Below are 20,551 nucleotides of genomic sequence, written 5' to 3' on the forward strand. Positions count from 1 at the left end.
TTCTGGTGTTGCATAATTTGCATGATGCTATTGTGCTGGGGTTTCCATGGTTGCAGATACATAATCCTGTGTTGGATTGGAAGTCTATGTCTGTGACTAGTTGGGGTTGTCAGGGGGTTCATAATGACATTCCTGTGATGTCAATCTCCTCTTCCTCCTCTTCTGAAGTTCCAGAGTTTTTGTCTGATTTTCAGGATGTATTCGATGAGCCCAAGTCCAGTTCCCTTCCACCGCATAGGGACTGTGATTGTGCTATTGACTTGATTCCAGGCTGTAAGTTTCCTAAGGGCCAACTTTTCAACCTGTCTGTGCCGGAACATACCGCCATGCGGAGTTATGTTAAGGAGTCTTTGGAGAAAGGGCATATTCGGCCATCTTCTTCACCGTTGGGAGCGGGATTTTTTTTTGTTGCTAAGAAGGATGGCTCCTTGAGACCCTGTATTGATTATCGCCTCTTGAATAAGATCACGGTCAAGTTTCAATACCCTTTACCTTTGCTTTCCGATTTGTTTGCCAGGATTAAGGGGGCTAGTTGGTTTACTAAAATTGACCTTTGGGGGGCATATAATCTTGTTTGTATTAAGCAGGGTGACGAATGGAAAACTGCGTTTAATACGCCCGAAGGCCATTTTGAATACCTTGTGATGCCATTCGGGCTCTCTAATGCTCCATCTGTTTTTCAGTCCTTCATGCATGATATCTTCCGGAATTATCTTGATAAATTCATGATTGTATATTTGGATGACATCTTAATTTTTTCCGATGATTGGGAGTCTCATGTGAAACAGGTCAGGATGGTATTTCAGATCCTTCATGATAATGCTTTGTTTGTGAAGGGGTCTAAATGTCTCTTTGGAGTGCAGAAGGTTTCTTTTTTGGGCTTCATTTTTTCTCCCTCATCTATAGTGATGGATCCGGTTAAGGTTCAGGCCATTCATGATTTGATTCAGCCCACATCCGTGAAGAGCCTTCAGAAATTTTTGGACTTTGCTAATTTTTATCGCCGTTTCATTGCTAACTTCTCCAGTGTGGTTAAACCCCTGACCGATTTGACGAAGAAGGGCGCTGATGTAACAAATTGGTCCTCTGTGGCTGTCCCTGCCTTTCAGGAGCTTAAACGCCGATTTTCTTCTGCCCCGGTTTTGCGTCAGCCTGATGTTTCTCTTCCGATTCAGGTTGAGGTTGACACTTCTGAGATTGGGGCAGGGGCCGTTTTGTCTCAGAGGAATTCTGATGGTTCCTTGATGAAACTGTGTGCCTTCTTTTCCCGTAAGTTTTTGCCTGCTGAACGCAATTATGATGTCGGCAATCTGGAGTTGTTGGTTATGAAGTGGGCGTTTGAGGAATGGCGACATTGGCTTGATGGAGCCAAGCACCGTATTGTGGTCTTGACCGATCATAAAAATCTGATTTACCTCAAATCTACCAAACGGCTGAATCCTAGACAGGCTCGATGGTCCCTGTTTTTCTCCCGTTTTGATTTCGTGGTTTCGTATCTTCCGGGTTCTAAGAATATTAAGGCTGATGCCTTCTCTAGGAGTTTTTTTGCCTGATTCTCCTGAGGTACTTGAGCCGATCGGCATTCTGAAGGAAGGGGTGGTCCTTTCTGCCATTTCCCCTGATTTGCGACGGGTTCTGCAGGAATTTCAGGCTGACAAACCTGACCGCTGTCCAGTGGGGAAACTGTTTGTTCCTGATAGATGGACTAGTAGAGTGATTTCTGAGGTTCATTGTTCTGTGTTGGCTGGCCATCCTGGTATTTTTGGTGCCAGAGATTTGGTTGGTAGGTCCTTTTGGTGGCCTTCTTTGTCGCGTGATGTGCATTCTTTTGTGCAGTCCTGTGGGACTTGTGCACGGGCCAAGCCTTGCTGTGCCCGTGTTAGTGGGTTGCTTTTGCCTTTGCCGGTCCCTGAGAGGCCCTGGACGCATATTTCTATGGATTTTATTTCAGATCTTCCGGTTTCCCAGAGGATGTCGGTTATCTGGGTGGTTTGTGACCGGTTTTCTAAGATGGTTCATTTGGTGCCTTTGCCTAAATTGCCTTCCTCTTCTTATTTGGTTCCGTTGTTTTTTCAGCATGTGGTTCGTTTGCATGGTATTCCGGAGAATATTGTGTCTGACAGAGGTTCCCAGTTTGTTTCTAGGTTTTGGCGGGCCTTTTGTGCTAGACTGGGCATTGATTTGTCTTTTTCTTCCGCACTTCATCCTCAGACAAATGGCCAGACCGAGCGAACTAATCAGACTTTGGAAACTTATTTGAGATGCTTTGTGTCTGCTGATCAGGATGATTGGGTGGCTTTCTTGCCATTGGCCGAGTTTGCCCTTAATAATCGAGCTAGTTCGGCTACCTTGGTTTCGCCCTTCTTTTGTAATTTTGGTTTTCATCCTCATTTTTCTTCGGGGCAGGTTGACCCTTCTGATTGTCCTGGTGTGGATTCTGTGGTTGACAGGTTGCAGCAGATTTGGGCTCATGTGGTGGACAATTTGGTGTTGTCTCAGGAGGAGGCTCAGCGTTTTGCTAACCGTCGTCGGTGTGTTGGTTCCCGGCTTCGGGTTGGGGATTTGGTCTGGTTGTCTTCCCGTCATGTTCCTATGAAGGTTTCTTCCCCTAAGTTTAAGCCTCGGTTTATTGGTCCTTATAGGATTTCTGACATTATCAATCCAGTGTCTTTTCGTTTGGCCCTTCCGGCCTCTTTTGCCATCCATAATGTTTTCCATAGATCTTTATTGCGGAAATATGTGGTGCCCGTTGTTCCCTCTGTTGATCCTCTTGCATCTCTCTCTGGCTCCTCATGCCCTGCTGCAAATTCAGCTAAGATAAGTGTCTGGTTTTTTGTCTCTGTGCACACATGCAGTGTGCTTTGAAATTCAGTGCAATTTACTGTGTTTTTGTCCAGCTTAGACTTTGTTTGGATTTTTCAGTCATGCTGGATTCTCAGGAGATGCAGATATACTTTCTATGTCTTTAGTTAGATGTGGAATATTTGTATTATCTGCTGTGGATGTTTTTAGGATTTTAATACTGACAGGTGACCGCTTAGAATTCTGTCCTATCCTTTTCTATTTAGCTAGAAGTGCCTCTTTTGCTAAATCCTGTTTTTCTGCCTGCGTGTGTCTTTCCTCTTATACTCACAGTCATTATTTGTGGGGGGGCTGCCTATCCTTTGGGGTTCTGCTCTGAGGCAAGATAGAATTCCCATTTCCATCTATAGGGGTATTTAGTCCTCCGGCTGTGTCGAGATGTCTAGGACGTGTTAGGTACATCCCACGGCTACTTCTAGTTGCGGTGTTAGATTAGGGTTTGCGGTCAATACAGGTACCACCTACTCCTGAGAAAGTGTCTCATGCGGCTCCAAGGTCACCAGATCATAACATAAAGCATAGCTAACAGGAATTACATACGGTAGTCATATTTAGTCTCTATGCGCAGATAAAATCCAGCGGAATCCAGTGGCGGTACAACCAACCCATTCATAGCTTTGGGAGCAAAGTTATAGGCCAGCCACAGTTCTAGGCAGAAAATCATATTATCAGACATGGGAGGAGAGAGGCTGCACCACACAGGGGTGGAAACAGATGTGTGAGGTAGCAGCCTAGGAGATATAAGGCAGCCCCTCATTTTGGATTGTGTTTTTCTGATGGCCCGAGGATACATATGCTGATGCAGCCCGGAAAGCCTGTAAATAAGATTTGGACCTGTGATCCATCAGTGCCTCCCTGTGGTCACATGCTGCATAACACGGTAATTGCAACCTATCTATACCCTATACTTGCACTAAACTCCTGACTGTATATATTTGCTCTTGTATGTATAGCTGTATTTGCTAGTGCGCCTCATTGGCGATTAAATATTAAATTAATCTTGGGCTGCTCTTTTATCTTGATCCACGAGTCCCCACATCCGCACGCTCCATTGGTTATTATGCGCTATGCCAGGGTTGGTTCCTTGGTTCACTGGGAGCACCTCACTAACTCGTACCTATAAGGGAAGCCTTTCCGGCAACTATTTGCCCTCGGTGCAGTTCCCTGATTGACCTGTGGCAAATGGTGGCACCAGAGAGCCGATCCCTGCTGGGTCCTTCTCTCCCCTTCCCTTAGGTGAGCAAAGAGTCATCAGATTGAGAGACAGGCACTTCCAACCTATTGGGGGGAGAAAAGTGGAAGTCATAGCCAAGGGACACCTTCAAATTTACTAGGGAACATGAATTAACACTGACAAACCAATAAACCAAGGGAGCAGAGCACACCCTCTGGTCATACATATAAGAAAGATACCTGCAGGTATTCATAATCACACCAAATGATCAAAACATCTTAGGAGCATATAAAACCATGAATCACAGACCATAGATGGTAAAGAAGGACCTTATTAGGATAGATTTGAATTGTCTAGTACGTCAGGGATCGAGGTCAGTCCTTTTCTCGAGGACAGTAATATAGGTGTTGACTTTTCCTCTGGCTACCCCAATGGCTCTCGCATGGTGGAAGACCCTACTAGGATGGGACATCTGATGGCATGATCGAGGATCTTGGCCTTTTTCTAGGATTTGTAACACTGAGAGAGAGCACTGGCCAGGAAAAGAGGCGGATCTCATGAAGACCCAAACTCTGCGAAGGATAAAAGAAGGAGATCATTTTTGCGCAATTAGTAAAAAGGGGAATCCCCATTGAAAGGATTTAAACATGTCCAGTATTGGTTTGAGGGTTGCTTGTTGTGCCAAGGTATGTCTAAAAAGATCCTACATGACCCGGATTGACAGGTTGTTGTACAGAATGGGTTACTTTTTCCTGGACACCTGCAGACTGTTCTTTGAGAGAATAAAAGTGAATTCGGCAAATTATGTCTCCTAGGTGAGAATCATCCGGGTCTAACAGATGTAACGCTCTATGGGCTCTGTCCATGTCGATAACACCACCAGGGGGACGCCCGAGAAGGTCATTGAAGATGGTTGTAAGGACCAAAGGGATATCAAATAGCATGATGAATTCTGGTAGACTGCAAATACATATATTATTACGTCTGTTCCTGTTCTCCAATCATCTACATTTTGCTGGAGTGAGAAGATTTGGGCTGAGTGTAGTCGGACCGTGTCCTGAAGTTTCTGGATAGAGCAGGCATCACCGACTAGAGAATAAGAAAGTTTGTTAACTCTAGCTGAGGCAGAGAAAAGTTGAGTACGAGAATGAGCAAATTTCTGCTTGCTCTCCATCACTACTTGATTTGTCAATGCTAATAAGTTGTTTCTAGTGGGAATTGATTGCCAGAGGATAAGCCATTCCCGGTGACTACCTCTTGAAGCTCATCAAGAGAATGCCAAGAGTGTGCAAGGCAGTCATCAAAGCAAAAGGTGGCTACTTTGAAGACAGGAAATAGAAAAAAATCCAGCTCAACGAGGTGGTGAAAAAGCAAAGTCTTGGTACTTTATTCACTTCATATCAAAAAATAGAGGATAAAACAACAGCACAATATAAATAAAAACACTATCTACGCGTTTCTGGTGACATAGCACCCTTAGTCATGACTTTGCTTTTTCACCACCTCGTTGAGCTGGATTTTTTCTATTTCCTGCATTCCTCACGCCTTGACACAGTGTTTCCGTGCTCCGAGCCTCCAGGGACTACAACTATGGTGAGCTGGATTTTTTCTTTTGTCGCTACTTTGAAGAACCTAGAATATAAGACAAAATTTTAGGTGTTTCACACTTTTTTGTTAATTATATAATTCCACATGTGTCAATTCATAGTTTTGATGCCTTCAGTGTGAATGTACAATTTTCATAGTCATGAAAATACAGAAAAATCTTTAAATAAGAAGGTGTGTCCAAACTTTTGGTCTGTACTGTATGCCTCAATGTCCCCACGGTGGGAGGGGGCACATGAGGAGGAATGTGTTCTTGTTTTACTACCCATTTCACATTAGTTAGAGCGATATTTGCCTGCGTTTATGGATGAAAGTGGAGGAGCTCAGGAGAGTGCATCCTTACTGAGCCATGTGTAGTCACACCCCCCGGTATAGGATCATTTTCTATTTTCCTTTAAATGATCTAGGGTTCATTTATTAATTCCGTATCTTGAAGCCACCCTTATAGTCCTTAGACACTTAGGGTACCGTCACACATTGAAATTTCCATCGCTACGACGTTACGATTCGTGACGTTCTAGCGATATCGTTACGATATCGCAGTGTCTGACACGCAGCAGCGATCAGGGATCCTGCTGAGAATCGTACGTCGTAGCAGATCGTATGGAACTTTCTTTCGTCGCTTGATCACCCGCTGACATCGCTGGATCGTTGTGTGTGACAGCGATCCAGCGATGTCTTCGCTTGTAACCAGGGTAAACATCGGGTAACTAAGCGCAGGGCCGCGCTTAGTAACCCGATGTTTACCCTGGTTACCAGCGTAAACGTAAAAAAACAAACCGTACATGCTCACCCGTCGGTGTCCTTCAGGTCCCTTGCTGTCTGCTTCCTGCTCTGAGTGCCGGCCGGAAAGTGAGAGCAGATCACAGCGGTGCTGCGATCTGCTCTCACTGTACGGCTGCACTCAGAGCAGGAAGCAGACGGCAAGGGACCTGAAGGACACCGACGGGTGAGCATGTACGGTTTGTTTTTTTACGTTTACGCTGGTAACCAGGGTAAACATCGGGTTACTAAGCGCGGCCCTGCGCTTAGTTAGCCGATGTTTACCCTGGTTACCCGGGGACTTCGGCATCGCTCCAGCGCCGTGATTGCAACGTGTGACCGCAGTCTACGACGCTGGAGCGATATTCATACGATCGCTGCGACGTCACGGATCGTGCCGTCGCAGCGATGAAAATTTCAATGTGTGACGGTACCCTTAGACATTCATCCTGCTCCTTTGTTCCTATTTTATTTTATCTCTATAATATTGTTTAAATGTCTGTGTAACAATAAAAAATAATTATCAAACTTCAGAACTTGCTTTGGTTGTTATGTGATTAGTGAATACCATTTTTTTCTGTAGCTGGCACAAGACTAAACAAATTAGAGTAGTCTTGAGTATTTGATAATTTTCTGTTACCAAGCTGAGGTTGAGCACATGCAATTTCTGGAAATCTGATTGATGGTGGTTAAAAAAAAAAGAACAATCATTCCAAAATTCCATTTTGAAGTTTTTATTATTTTAATCTTGTCAATTTCTCTAAAACTGTCTATTCTCAAATGCTAATATCTAGCAACCAAACTGTACTGCAGACTATTCTATTAGTCTAAAGTGACCATTATGCCCATTATGCAAGCAGTGTGAAAAGTCTTTTGTACTGAAGATTGTAGGTATACACGCTGAGGAAAGAGGGGTCGTGGTAAACTTTATGATGTCATCTTTGATGATGTCATTTCTGTTTCTAGATTACATTGACATACAAAGTAAGCTTTTATGAAAAGAATGAATAGAAGAAAATAAAAATAAAAAAAAGCACTTTTAAATGATCTTGTAATAGTTAACTTTCACAGTTGGAGGTTGTTAATTTCAGTATACTACTACTATATAAATGACACATACATTAAAATATGTAATTTTTCTTAGGAAAGTATTTGGATTTATATATAAAATAGAATTTCCAGCAGATTTCATAGTGCTCTGTTCAGAGAATGTTTTTTGCTCTATGTTAACTGTAGTATATTTGTCACATGAAGTATGACTCATTTGCCAGTGGGCTAAGTTTTTAAGGCATGGCAAGTAGCCAGCATAAAATCTCTCAGGACCCTCAAAAGCGTCTATTAAAAAAGATAGAGCAATAGCATCTGTTCACTTATTTGCCTTGTAACCAAATTAGTTAAATGTCAATTAAGCTTTGATGTGCAATAGAAATTGGCAGATTGACCACTGTGATGTTAGCGGCTAACCACAGGTGGAGTTTGGATATTTATGGAAATAAGTACATGGGTTCACACGGAACTCAATAGTTAACTTTGTTGAATCCAGGGTAACTGGGTAAAACATACACATCACACTTAGTAATTACTGGATATTAGCAACTATAGAAATTAAGATTATTGTTTAAAAATAGGTTTTCTCCATAAGGAAACATGTGATGACAAGGTGTGATAACCATCATTTTATATAATGTAATTATGAGGTTTTTCTGTTCTTACTGGCATCATAGCTAAGCATTGAATAGTGATCCAGTAGTCCCATTCAAGTCTATGGGGGCGTGGAAAACATTGGTCTGCGCTAGGAGGACATCTGTCTGATTTCCACAGGCTCATAGAATGGAGAAGATGGAAAAATCTTGTTCACCATCTTCTCCTCACCTGTGTTACGATTCTCTTATCCAAGAGAATCATATCAGACTATGCTCTGGTAAGAGTTTGAGCAGAGTGACATTTACATACAGTCCAGCTCATCGTTATTGGCCCCCACGAAGTTAAAGTACATAATGTGGAGTATCTCCTGAAAAAAATGAGTCAAATGAAACAGGTTGTTTTTTATTACAAACAAGATTCAGGCACCAGTACTATAGCTTTGCAATGTCTATTAGACCGACACCTCCTATACTTCTTTAGGACCTCTTCTGGGTGGTGCATTCACATAGTGTATTTATAAAAGTGAATACAATAGTTAACAAAGAATTGGAGCACTCACCCAATCCTTGTTGATGCGTTACTTTATTCCGTGATTAGGAAAACATCAAATAACATTAAACTGCGGTGAGCAGGTGGCAGGAGAATTGTGCAGATGAAAGAGCCTGCTAGACTCCATTAGGAAAAAGAACCTTGCAAACATTCTGGAGCTTGAACAAAATGCAAAGGAAGTGTGAGAAAATACCAGCTGAGAAGTGCAAGAAGCTTATTTATGGCTACAAAAAACGTTTGGAAGCTGTCATCAATGAAAAAGTGTGTGCAAAAAAGTATTAATTATGGTGCCTTTATTGCTCCTTATGGTATTTATTCTGTTTTTTTCTTCGAAATTGCAACATTTAAGTTGAAAAACAATGTTTTATTGTTGTATTACTTTGTACCACTAATTAAATAATCCTGAGGAGATAACTTTGGTACATTTCCATTTATTTCTGAAGATATTGTACAGTCTGTGTAAAAATTAAAGGGGTGCCAAAAATGGTGAGTAGAACTGTAATTGATCCGCTTCTCTGGCATGAGAGACTCTATGATCATATAATCACAGCCTTACGCAAAGAAAGGCAAGGATGGTTGCATCTGCATGGATTGACAGGGAATAAATGCTGCTGTATTTCAGACAGAAACTTACTTTTAATCACGACTGGGGTCCGCGCTACATGGATGACTAGTCATACAGGCGGGTTCAAGGTGGCTTCTCTCCACCCATTAACAGTGACTGACAAGCCTCTGCCTGCATGCGCTGTGAGACAGTGAGGGGGATCATATGTGAGGGTTGATATGTGTCCCCCAGGAAGTGGACGGAGTCTAATTAAACCCACTGGGGTGCCTTGTGTTCACAGCAGAATTCCTGTAAATCATAAGGCAAAATAAAAGAAAGAGTGGATTGGGTCCAAGTAGTGACCCAGTCAGATTTTTAGAAAAACCTGTCAAGGGCTTTTAATTTTAGAGGGATTTGCAAGTTTGGTAGTGGGGCAAATCCCTCTCTCCAGTCTGGGTTTTGGAAGTGTCTCAATGGCCAAGATTCCATTTAAAGTCTGTCAGTTTTGTCTTGGGTGTGTCAGTTTTGGAGTTTGCAAGCTGCAGAGTAGGAGGCTCTGTGCAACCCAGGTCTGTGGGAAGCTAACACAGAGCCAGGGAACTCACGGCGGCTGACGCACCGAAGAGCCAAGGCGGTGCCAATGTCCACGGCAACGGCTTCTGAACATGGACTATATTTGTGGAAACCCGCTGCGATCAGGAGGATATCACTCCTGTATGTGAGTCTGAAAATAAAGACACTGTTTATGTTGAACTTTCTGTAGTCCTTGCCTATCTGTCGCACTGCACCAACCCTGCTGCACTACAGCACATATAGATGGAGGCTTGTCAGCCAGTGTCAGCTGTTGGGGAGAAGCTGCTAGGGACCCACCTGTGCAGCTCGATCCTCAGCAGTGATTAAAAGTATGTCTTTCTCTGAAACACAGCATTACAGAGTAAAATAAAACTGGCTGTGATCGCACAACCTGAGGCTGACACATGCTGCCAACGTTCCAGTTAGGATTTTATTAAAAATGCAAGAAAAAAATCATACAGAATGGGTAACTAACTAACTATTAATTTTGGATCTACTTTTCTAGGGTTCATTATATTTTTTTTTAAATCAATTGAATAGTTAAAAAGTCCCAACATTATGTATTTCTAATTCCATTGCCCACATACTTTCATCAGATAAAGTAAACATAGTAGTTCCCATGTAAATTACTTTGCATCATTATTGTTATTCCACTTTTTTATTAGAAACTGTAATATACTTACTGTGTGTATGGAAACCTGTGCAAATATTGCCATTCTTATTTAAAATCCACTTTGCTAACCCCTTCATGACATGCGCCGTACATGTACTGCCCATGTCGTGTCTCCCCCTTTGATATGGGCGCTCATAGCAAGTGAGCATTTCTGCTACATACAGGCAAACTGATCATCGCCTGTATGCAGCAGAGCAGATAGGACAACTGAAGCTTCCAGTCTCCCATGGAGACTATTGAGCATGCAGAGTGTAAAAAAAAGGGTTTTAAAAATATAAAAAAAATAAAAAAATATAAAAGTTCAAATGACCCCCCCTTTTGCCCCATTCAAAATAAAACAATAAAAAAAATCAAACATACACATATTTGGTATAGACAGGTTCAGTATTGCATGATCTGTCCAGCTATAAAAAGATTTAATTGGTAAATGGCATAGCAAAAAAAGTAAAAACCCCAGAATTACTGTTTTTTGGTCGCCCTAACATTGCATTAAAATGCAATAACAGGTGATCAAAAGATCGCATACACACCAAAATGGTATCATTAAAAATGTCAGCTTGGCATGCTAAAAATAAGCCCTCACCCGGCCCCAGATCCTGAAAAATGAAGACGCTCTGGGTCTCGGAAAATGCCGCAATTTTTTTTTTAACAAACTTTGGATTTTTGTTTTACCACTTTAATAATAAAGAACCTAGACATGTTTGGTTTCTATGAACTTGCAATGACCTAGACAATCAAAATGGTGGTCAGTTTTAGCATTTGGTGGACATAGTAAAGAAAAATCCAAAAAACAGTTGTTGAATTGCAATTTTTTTGCAATTTCACCACACTCTTAATCTTTTTCCCGTATTAGAGTTCACAATATTGTAAAACCAATGGTGTTCAATAGTACTACTTGTCCCACAAAAAACAGGCCCTCACATGGCCATATTGATGGAAAAATAACTTATTGCTCTGGGAAGAAGGAGACCGAACAACAGAAAGACAAAAATGGAAAAGGGCTCCCTCATGAAGGGGTTAAAGAAAGAAAAGTATTATAGTTCACAATTCTCCAAAAATCCTATTAAATAATATTTTGTAGTTTGAAATTTGACAATCGAGATATGAGTCAAGTATTACAGCAAAAAATATATTTTATGTGATAGAGGGGGTATGCGGAAAAAATTCTGATCATTGCATTGTACATTTTGGGGTGGTTACTGCTTCCATATTGGTTGAGCACTAGACCTATCTGTCCAAGGCTGTCTTAAACCCATCAGCACAAATAGACTTAACTGTATTGTTTCATTGCTATCCCTAGGTGTGGAAGGGACTCAAGAGTACATGGCACAATATATCTTTGACCTACCTGTAGTTTAATTGTGTAGGTATCTTCCCTGTCGTGGTAATTGTTATTGTAGGCTACTTGAGCAGGGAGAGCTGATGGACCCCTGAATACATAGGTTATTATTCTTTCAAGCCATCTCTGGTATCAGACACAGATTGATTAAGACGACTGGTATTTCGTATGCCAGTCTTAATTAGGTGAGTGCATGGATAAGATGCTCCAAATTAATTAAAAGGTGAATTAATACATTTGACTCATCTTGTCAGTGGCCTGGCCCTCCGACTGCCTCACCAGAAATCTTACGCCAATCAGATACGTTTGCTACATTTCATGAATTTTACTGTGGAGCATAGCCATACCCCAGCTGCTCCCCAGTTCTGTCCATTTTGGCTGAGCTGCTGGAAACTGTTGTGAAAATGCCGAGTCACAATTTTTTTGCAGAACTCCACATTGCACAAAAATCTTGTTACTATTCAAAGTATTTTACGTCAACTTTTTGGCGTAAACACTTTGATGTATCGGTATCTAAGAGCTTGACATTTGGAGGTGAGGATGAAATAATATAGTTTTCTTCAACTGTGTTGACAAATAAAGAATTTCAAGAGCATGAAGCCTATGCAGGTAGCTTTGTCTTAGTGAATACATAAAGAAAGCTACATAAAGCAATCATCCTATAGGAAAATGCGGTTAAGAAAAACATATTTCATCCTCTTATACTGAATTATAGAAGATAGCTTAACATCAATTAAGTTATTATAGAGATTTGCAAAATATTGTATACAGAAATTATACCATAGCAAGAGAAAAATACACCCAAAAATGCAAATAAAAGGAAAAACTTATGTTAGAAGAGCCCGCCTTTTACAATTTTTATCCTCTTAATATATTGCAGTCATCATATTATATATCACTGTCTACTTACAATTGCTTATTTTGCCTTTCCACCCAGCTAATTTTTCTTTTCCATCACATGATTAAAAACAATAAAACCAGTAGATACCGCACTTAAGGATGCATCAACAAATGACACGAGGTGGAAGACTTAAAAACAAGAAATGCACAAGACCCCCATGTAGATTCCCAGTATCAAAGAACTCCCTAAACTAGTGAGCTTACACCGCCCCAACACAACCCTGAGGAAGAAGAGCGCTGCTCTTTGAAATGCGTTGGTGTAATCCTCTCCCCTTTTTGAGCGTCCTAGCGCTCCTTACTGCAGGTGACGTCACTAGGTAGGAGGAGCTTATCGGCCATCTTTTTTGTGTGTGGTATCCAGGGAACGCTACCGGCCGGGGCTTCCCTGGTTCATGCTGCACATCGCCATCTGACACACACCGCACCGAAACCCCGGTGGTATATACCGGACGGATGTACACCTATTCACACCCAGCACGGGCCTGCACTTAGCTGTAACAGCCTCACCAAAGGTAAGCCCTAAGTTATCGGCACCTGATTAATTGGTAGATTGACTGTGCGGCTTGCGGCAGGTTGTGTTGGGGCGGTGTAAGCTCACTAGTTTAGGGAGTTCTTTGATACTGGGAATCTACATGGGGGTCTTGTGCATTTCTTGTTTGTTTGTTGATGCATCCTTAAGCACGGTATCTACTGGATTTATTGATCTATATTGCTATACAGGGGGGGCATTATCCTGGTTGATTCCAGCAGCTGGTTTTTCGGGTGAGTGCCAGTGTTTGTATTGTACGATTAAAAACAGACCAGCTGAATCCTTCTAAGCTCTATGTAGAAAAAGGGAAGTCTCTTTTCCCTGCATGAGTCATCACTGCAAAATCGAGGAGCTGAGCAGATGAATCAGGAGTTGAAGAGGAGGATGACTCATGCAGGGAAAAAATACATCCTGCTTCTACATAGAGCAGAGAAAAGGGAAAATAAAATAATTAACTGGGTAGAACGGCAAAATGAGCAATTGTAACTAAAAGGGGTACTCCCATCTCTAAGATCCTATCTCAATATGTAGTAGTGTAATAATAACAGAAGCAAATGCTTCCAATTAGAAATGTAGTATTGTTTTTGTATATGGCTCTTTCCTCATGTGCACGCACTGCAGGACCTTAGGTCTCCATGGTTATATCCACTAATAGAGTGAGTTAGTTAGCTAGTTGCTAGTGGTCGTAACTATGGATACCTAAGGTCCTGCAATGCCTGCACATGAGGAAGGAGACAGAGTGAATAAAAAATCTAAACTACATTTCTAATTGGAAATATTTGCTAATATTATTTTTGTTACACCTACTACATATTGGGATAGGATCTTGGAGATGGGAATACCCCTTTAAGTATATAGTGATATCATATGATGATTGCAATATAGTAAGAGGATAAACCTTTGATGTGAGTGCTTTTTTAAACTTTGCTTTGACTCACAACAGGATGAACATGTGCAGAAAGAATTACTGCAAATTGGCATTTTATGTAAAGCACAATGCTTCAGATCAGGCTTCCATTACTATTTATTTTATGCTCATATTTTCCATTTTATCAGTTTATGACTTATTTAAAAAGACATTCGAAGTTTTCAAAGAACTATACATAAGGCAATTTGTTTGGTGTGAAGCCTAGAGAGATTTAAGGAAAATCAATTAGGAATACCGTTAAGTAAGTTAAATTAATTACACTTTCATTTCAAAATTATTGATTGGTTCACAGTAAATTATTTTGAAACTAACTTCTTGAAGCTGAGATACTAAAATAAAGTTATTTAAAGCCTAAGTTACATAACCTCTAATTCATTGCTGTAGTAAATATTCTGCTTATACCTTTTAACCCAAAATCATTGTTATTGTTATTCCAATTTGAATGTTATTTTTATACCGTTTAATGACTAGATTATCCCGGCAATTGTCTTATACATTAAATGGCTGAATAGGCAATAAATCATATACTCTCTAAAAAAGAAATTTGAATGCTGAAGCTTGTCAATTCATAATTTGGTATTTCCACATTGATGTTTGTATCTTGTATATAGAATTAATTAAAGGGGATTGTCTAGAAAAACAATTTGGTTTCCCTAAAAGAAAAAATACCACACCGGTTCATGGGTTCTGTCTGGTATTACAACTCCATTAAAGTGCCAAGCTGCAGTAACATATGCAATCTGTGGACAGGTGTAGCACTGTTTTGGAAGAATGCAGCCATTGTTTTCTAAAACCAATACTGGACAACTAGTATTAGAAAACCAGAGTTATGCTTGCTGTCAGTAGATAAAATCATTGGTGGTTACATCCAGAAGCTAAAATCTTTTACAACCTTCCTCCTGCTTACCACTGTCTCCAGTGTGCATAATCCCCCATGAGATAAACATGGTAGCAGCACAAATCTCTCACAGATCATTGGCTAGACTGGTAGTCATTGAGTCCGATTCATTAAGACTGGAGTTTCATACACCAGTCTTAATGATGGTCATGAAGGAATAAGATGGGCCGAATTCATTAAGAGCGCTTGAAACTCGATAACGTAGGTGCATATTCACAGTGGCATGTGCCACCGGAGTTAGAATATCTTCACATGTCCACTAGCGATCAGTTAGAGCGGATCCAGCAGCAATCTGTTTGCAAAAGAAGCTGTGCAGACAGAACTTTTTAGTCCATTTTTATATAACATCTCTGCTGGATCCATTTTGTTTAACATTGGATCCTATGGAGAACAGATCCGATAATTAGCCATCCATTTTTCTTTCATTTGTAAGAGTAACTGATCAGATTTTTGCTTACAAAAGAAAGACAGATACACAACTTTTTTTTGCCAATGGATTGCTGCTGGATCCATTTGAACTGGTCACTACTGGACATGTGAGCATAGCCTAACATCTCTGGCATAATTTGCTCCTCTATACTGATGTGCTTTTGCAGAATTTTTCAGACAGGCTTCACGATCCCCAGTTCCACCAATGTCTGCCCATTTTGGTAAATCTGTGACGCTCATAAATACGGAAAAAGTGAAAAACTTTGAGTAGCATAAAAAGTTTGAGACTTTTCAAGGTGTTTTATGCCTCAAATCTGGCAAAAACATTTGTATCTTCCCCTGAACTGTAAAAATGATTAGGTCTGCTAAAAACAAGGTGAAAACCTTTTGATGTTTTTATGCTCTGAGAGCAGATTTTCAATTGCCACAGCACCACAAAAAAAAGCAATGAGAAGTAATAAAATCATTAAATGTACCCTAAAATGGCATCAATAAAAATATCAGATCACCAGAAATAATACAAGCCCTAACACAACTCCATCAATGTAAAAATGAGACTGCTGCAGGTCTTGGAATTTTTTTTTTACCAATTTACAATTTATGTTTCACCTTAAATAATTCTAAATAAATTCTAATAACTGTTATCAAAGTTATTATAATAATTAGTGATGAGCGAGTACTAAAATGCTCAGGTGCTCGTTGCTCGGGTCGAACAATTTGTAATACTCAGGTACTTGGCCAGAACAACAAGCCCAATGAAAGTCTATGAGAGACCCGAGCATTTTTACCGCGATCCCCACGGGGGTCCTTTTAAGGTGTAAAAACGTCTGAAAATGATGGAAACACTGCTCAAATGACACGGAAACATTATGGCAAATGTCCCTGGAAGCATTTTTGACTCCTAGCTTAAACATTGTTGTCAGAGTTTCACGTCATTTTAACAGTCGAACCAAAAAACATACAAAAACAAAATAAAAAATGGATTTTGCTGGGAAATATGTTAAGGAACATCCTTTCCAGGGTAATGACTTGTATATAAGGCAAAATAATTAACCCCAGACAAAAACATTCCTCCACCACTTGGACTATGTTCACACGCAGCATATTTGATGTGTTTTTCAACTTTAACATTGCTTTCAACCAATACAAATGCATTCACTGGGAAATGTCATTATAACATTTAACAACCCTAGCTGGCCATGTGTTGTGTGACACATAAGGAGACACATCTTATTTCATTTATGAAGGAGGGACTCTTAAAGTCACAGAGCCTATTTTAGAGGGGCATCAGGCGGCATTAATCTTCTTAAAGGGCTATTAAACAGTGGGTCACCTATACTGTTATTGCCTATGCAGTGAGTGACTGGGCTGCCAAAAATTAGGATGCACCCCAATACCCCTTTCACGAGAAGTACAGGAGGACCTCCTGAAAAATGTTGCATTGAATGCAAAGCCTGGCCTGCCCCAAAGTTACATTCAGCCCAATAACCATTTCAAAAGACGTACTTGAGGGCCTCATGACAAAATTGTTCCCATTAGAAGAAAGTGTGTCTCCCATACTGTTTGCTTATGTACTGAATGTAAGGCCTGGCCTGCCCCAAAGTTACATGCACCCCAATAACTGTTTCAGCAGACGTACTTGAGGGCCTCATGGTAAAATTGTTCCCATTAGAAGAAAGTATGTCTCCCATACTATTTGCTTATGCACTGAATGCAAGACCTGCCCTGCACAAATGTTACATGCACCCCAATAACCGTTTCAGTAGATGTACTTAAGGGCTTCATGACAAAATTGTTCCCATTAGAAGAAAGTATGTCTCCTATACTGTTTGCTTATGCACTGAATGCAAGACCTGCCCTGCACCAATGTTACATGCACCCCAATAACTGTTTCAGTAGAGGTACTTGAGGGCCTCATGACAAACTTGTTCCCATTAGAAGAAATTGTGTCTCCCATACTGTTTGCTTATGCATTTAATGCAAGGCCTGCCCTGCACCAAAGTTACATGCACTCAAATAACCCTTTAAAACCACTCACTGAATGGCCACATGTAACAAAAGTTCCCATTATTTTTTTTTATCATCACCACAAATTTTGTCCATGAAGGGAATGCAAGTCCTGGCTGTAATTTGCAAGCACCACAATCCCCCTTGGAAGAAACGTGGAGGAGGGTCTCATAAAAAAAATTCCACATTACAAAGGAGCGCTTTACCTATACTTGGAATGCCCATACACTAAGGTCATGGGCTGACAAGCATTTCCCCATGGGGGGTAAAAAAATTTAAAAATTTGTTTACGGCCATCAAACACCCTTGCAAAAAATTAGACTGGCATCATGGAATACCCTCACCCTCGTGTTCTAGTGGTGGTGTCTGAAGAGACATAGAGGATGTCCTCCTATGAATGTTTTCCCAATTTAAAGGAGCGGGTATGCTATACTTGTAATGCCCATACACTAAGTGTAAGGGCTGACAAACATTTCCATCTGGGGGGGTCTACTTTTTAAAAACAAAAATTCTATACGGGCATCATAAACGCCCTTGCCAAAAATTAGAGTTACTGTTGCATAACGGAATACGTTCACCCTCGTGTTCTAGTTGTGTCTGAAGAGACGTGGAGGATGTCCTCCTATGAATCTTTTCCCAATTTAAAGGAGGGGGTCTCCTATACTTGTAATGCCCATACACTAAGTGTAAGGGATGACAAACATTTCCCACTGGTGGGGTCTACTTTTTTGTTTAAAAAATTCTTTATGGGCATCATAAACACCCTTGCCAAAAATTAGAGTGACTGTTGCATCGTGGAATTTATTCTCCCTCCTGTTCTAGTGCTGGTGTCTGAAAAGATGTTGAGGATGACCTCCTATGAATGTTTTCCCAATTTGAAGGAGTGGGTCTCCTATACTTGGAATGTCAATACACTAAGTGTAAGAACTTTGCCAGTGTTGCCCTGCCACTGCTGGATTGGAGTTGTGTCTCTCTCGCCTGTACTCCTTGGTTGTTCAATGCACTGTGACGTCTGCCACCAGCATTTTCAGATGGGAATATTTTTAATAATTCCACAACAATGGCTCTCTGTTACTGCACCATTTTAGTACATCTGTCTGCCTATGGAACAAGAGATTGAAAATTCTCCTTGTAGCCACGTCTAAAAGTGTCACTACCCAGTAATGTCGGTCACCCAAAATGTTTACAATACGAAAGTCACGGGAAAGGCAGTGAAACATAAAGTCAGCCATGCATGCCAGACTGGTAACAGGAAAGCCTTCCGTGTCCTCAACAACAGGACAAGTGACGAAGGTGTCCTCCTCCTTCCTGTCCTTAGGCCATCCACGCAGAACAGACGGTATGACAGTTGTGCTTGTAGTACTGTGTGTACTGCATGAAAGTAGCTCCTGTTCTTCCTCCTCTTCTTCCTCATTGTCAACCAATCCACATTGGGATGACATGAGGCTGGGCTGTGTGTAATCACCCTGCATGGTTCCTTGCTCCATGTCCTCGTGCTCCGCCTGCAATGCATCCTCTTTCACTGTGAGCAGAGAGCTTTTCAGAATGCAGAGAAGCCGAATGGTGATGCTAATTATGGCGTCATCGCCGCTCACCATCTTGGTGGACTCCTCTCAGTTTTGCAGGATTTTACAGATGTCTGACATCTATGTCCACTCCTGAGGTCTTATGTGTGGAGTCTGAACTGTATAACGATGGCCTTGTTGGTGCTGGTAGTCAACAACTGCCCTCTTCTGCTCACAAATCCTTTCCAACATATGCAGTGTAGAGTTCCAATGTGTGGGGACATCATACACCAGTCAATGAGCCGTAAGTTGCAAACGCTGCTGAAGCACGGCAAGGGCGGCTGAAGCTGTAGCTGACTTTCTAAAATGGGCACACAGTGGGCGTACTTTCATAAGCAGATCGGGCAGCTCTGGGTAGGTTTTAAGATAACACTGAATGACGAGGTTAAGCACATGGTCCAGGCAAGGCAAGTGTTTGAGCTCACCTCAGAGCCACCACAAGGTTCCGGCCATTGTCACACATGACCATGCCTGGCTGTGGGTTCAGTGATGTCAGCCACAGATCTGACTGCTCTTTCAGAGCTGTCCACAACTCTTCAGCATTGTGCAGTTTGTCACCTAAGCAGATTAGCTTCAGCACAGCCTGTTGACGCTTGGCTGTGGCAGTGCTGCAGCATTTCCAGCTTGTGACTGATGTGTTACTTTCGGAGATGGATGCTGAAGAGGAGGCAGAAGAGGAGGTGCAGGAACTGTAAACTGTGGGGCAGCACAGATTGATGTAGAGCCCGCAATCTTTGGGGTTGGGAGAACTTGCACCATCCCAAGGTCTGACTGGGTCCTGGCTTCCATGCTGTTAACCCAGTGTGCCATCAGCAAAATGTACCGTTCCTGCCCATAAGCACGTGTCCACGTGTCCGTGGTTAGGTGGAATATCCCAGTAACAGCATTGTTGAGGGCACAGCTAATGTTGTGGGACACGTGCTTGTGTAATGCCGGGACTGCACACCGGGAGAAATAGTAGTGGCTGGAGACTGAAAACCTTGGGATGGCTGCTGCCATCAGGTTGCAGAAAGCTTCAGTCTCCACGAGCCTAAAAGGCAACATTTCGAGGGCAAGCAGACGAGAAATTTGTGAATTTAGTACTATGGCCTGTGTTGTGTTGGAGGCGTACTTCCACTTGCGTTCCTATGACTGTGGTATAGACAACTGAAGGCTGCGCTGGTAAAAGGACATGCTCGATGATGGTGCTAGTTGAGTCTAGGTAACAGCAGGTGCAGGGCAGGAGGCATCTTCACATGCAACGTGGACAGGGGATTGGCTTTCACACACAGTGGAAGAAGGAGTGGTGTTACCCGCAGACACTGTTCCTGGTGCCTGTGGTTTGGCCCACAAAGTCGGGGGCTTTGCTGCCATGTGTCTGAACATGCTGGTGGTGGTCAGGCTGGTAGTTTTTCTACCCCTGCTGATGTGGGCATGGCAGGTGTTGCAAATGGCCTGTTTGGGGTTATCGGCAGAGTCTTTAAAAAACAACCAGACTCGGGAAGACCTTACAGTTTGACAGGCAACTTCTGTCATGTTGGTGTTGTGTGGAACGGTTGCCCACCTTCTGTCTGCGGACAACACACTTCAT

This window comes from Ranitomeya variabilis, chromosome 2 (genome assembly GCF_051348905.1).
Source record: "Ranitomeya variabilis isolate aRanVar5 chromosome 2, aRanVar5.hap1, whole genome shotgun sequence".
In the NCBI taxonomy this organism is placed as follows: Eukaryota; Metazoa; Chordata; class Amphibia; order Anura; family Dendrobatidae; genus Ranitomeya; species Ranitomeya variabilis.